Source organism: Bidens hawaiensis, unplaced genomic scaffold (genome assembly GCF_021521415.1).
Source record: "Bidens hawaiensis isolate Kalapana, Puna unplaced genomic scaffold, B.hawaiensis_p1.1 tig00018672_1, whole genome shotgun sequence".
NCBI classification, from domain to species: Eukaryota; Viridiplantae; Streptophyta; class Magnoliopsida; order Asterales; family Asteraceae; genus Bidens; species Bidens hawaiensis.
The window spans coordinates 329,065-331,827 of NW_027492832.1; the positions used below are offsets into that span (position 1 = coordinate 329,065).

General features: G+C 41.2%; 1 pseudogene; it reads left to right on the top strand.

Annotated features, from left to right (window-relative positions):
- The first annotated feature begins 801 nt into the window (after positions 1-801).
- On the top strand, positions 802-1,921 carry LOC143556735 (F-box/kelch-repeat protein SKIP30 pseudogene; annotated as a pseudogene).
- The last annotated feature ends 842 nt before the right edge of the window (positions 1,922-2,763 follow it).

Genomic DNA, 2,763 nt, shown 5'->3' on the forward strand with positions numbered 1-2,763 from the left:
CCGAACCCATCAGAGCAGATTATTTACGATAGGATCGAATACCACACCACACCCCTAGTTGTTATAAAACCTAATAATAATATTACAATTTTCACCCAATCTCTCTGAATCTGTCCTCCAATAAACGCACGTTGAAATCACATCCACTTGGCCCTCATTTCTTCTTCTTCTTCTTCTTCTTCTTCTTCTTCACAAATCATCCAAATTTCAAGTAAGTGTCCCTTCAATTACCGATTCCCCTTACTACTTTGACCCAGATTCATCTTATTAGATTATAAACTCCCAATTATTCAATTGCGATTATCGATCTCGATTCCAAATTGTTCAAATCGTCGTCACCCGGATCCACTTTTGTTCAACGATTATGAAATCGAGATGCTTCGTAATGTATCATCTGGACTTGTAACACAATCCGTTTGATAGTGTTACTTTTACCCATGTTTGCAATCCTCTAATTTTACACCGATTTTTATCTGATTTGATGAAGGATTATTAGACTGCACATTTGGTACTCTTTATGTTTTGTTTGATTGCAGTCAATTACCCCCAAATTTTGCAAAATTTTAACTAGGGTTAACTTTTTTTTCCACCAAGTTTTAGGCTTTTGCTTCATTTCTTAATACTTAATAAAATTCATTAATACATTACACATTTACAATTATTTATAATATAATTTTTTTTTTGATAACCTAGAACTACTAAATGTGAATTTTGCACTTGTGTAGACCCTGTTTATAGTTTGTAGTCTCACATACGAGATTGGAAGGATATTATCGTCTTTTTGGTTCTTTGCAGGTTACGGTTAGTTATGTCGGCTCTCATTGAAGGTCTCCCTGATGCCGTTGCTATTCGGTGTCTTGCGCGGGTCCCGTATTACCTTTTTCCGAAGCTAGAAATGGTTTGTCAGTCTTGGCGTGAAGCGGTTCACAGCACCGAGCTTTATAAAGCGCGCGAAGAACTTAACGTGCGTGAAAATCTGTTATGTGTGTGTGCGTTCGACCCGGAAAACGTGTGGCAGCTTTACGACCCGGCTCGAGACCTTTGGATCACTCTACCGATACTCCCGTCAAAAGTTAGAAATTTGGCACATTTCGGTGTGGTTTCGGTTTCGAGTAAATTGTTTGTCCTTGGTGGCGGTAGTGACGCGGTCGACCCATTGACTGGGGACCAAGACGGGAGCTTTGCGACAAACGAGGTCTGGGCGTACGACCCTGTGGGCCGGCGGTGGGCTCAACGGGCCCCCATGATTGTGCCTCGAGCCATGTTCGCATGTTGTGCGGTGAACGGGAAGATACTGGTGGCGGGCGGGTTTACGACTTGTCGGAAATCGATATCGAAAGCGGAAGTTTATGATCCCGAGACGGACACGTGGGTTTCGATTCCCGATCTTCACTATTCGCATAACTCGGCGTGTACAGGGTTGGTTATCGGGGGTGAGGTGCATGTGGTCCACAAGGGTTTGACCACAAGCCAAGTGTTGGTCAAAGGCGGGTGGCGGGTTTATGAGCACTCATGGGTTCAAGGACCGATGACGGTTGTTAACGGGTCGTTGTATGTGATGAGTCATGGCTTTATATATAAACAGGATAGAGACTCGAGGAAAGTTGTGACATCGGCTTCGGGTTTTAAAAGGAGAATCGGGTTTGCTATGATGGGGTTTCAGGATGATATTTATGTGATCGGTGGTGTGGTCGGGCCTGAAGGGTGGAACTCGGATATTAAAAAGATGTCGGATGTTGATGTTTTGACACTCGGGAATGAGAAGCCCGTGTGGCAGAAAGCTAGTTCCATGACTCGGTGTCGGGGGACGATTCTCGGTTGTGCCGACTTGAGGATTTAGGGTTCTATATATTCGGGTTTTATTGTTTTGATGCTTTTGTTTAGAATAAGGATGTTTTAAGGTTTCGTTTAAGAAATGACATGTTTTTAACATGAACCTGCTTTAAGTTATTGATCAATATGCGTATGATATATATATCATACATGTGGTCATTTAATTGGGTGATTGTTGTGTGTATGTGGCTGTTATTGACGATTTTGTTTGTAGCAGACAACTGCCAAGCGCAACCCGTCTGGCAGTCTGTTTATTCGTGTTAAAGATATTAATCCTAACCTAGACGAGCAACCCATGAGCGCGCTAAGTCAAATAGGAAATGATTCATTTAGCTAGAGGTGCTATCGGTTCTGCCCGAAATTACCCGCCTATGCTAAAAGACCATAGCCGTAAGGTCCATGTTGGATCGTGTAAAAAATAGGGCTGTGCAAAGTACATAACCCAGCCCGAGCTGACCCGAAAGAAGACCGACCCAACCCGAGAACCGATATAACATGAATTCAAAGACCGAAGTCTGAACCGAAATGGATATTAGGTATCGGTCTCTTCAAGATCCGGTCTCTCAATACTTCACAAGCAGGACCAAACCCAAATTTTAGCTGCACAATTTCAATTGATTAGGGTAAAAATCAAGTAAATGAAGATCCGCATACAATTCAATTGCAAACTCATTCAATTAGTAGATGATTCATACATACATATGGGTCTTTATCAGGTAAATTTTGTTCATTTATCTTCAAAAACATGATTCTTCCTTATTACTTGATTATTCCTTATTTTGTTCATTATCATTATTTCAAAAATTTGATGTATATGTTGAATTTGGTCCATGATTCTTCCTTATTACTTGATTACTACAATATGAACTCACAACTTTGGTGCTTAATTGATCAATATAGGCTTGATTTATTGTTTGCTTCGGTACGCCC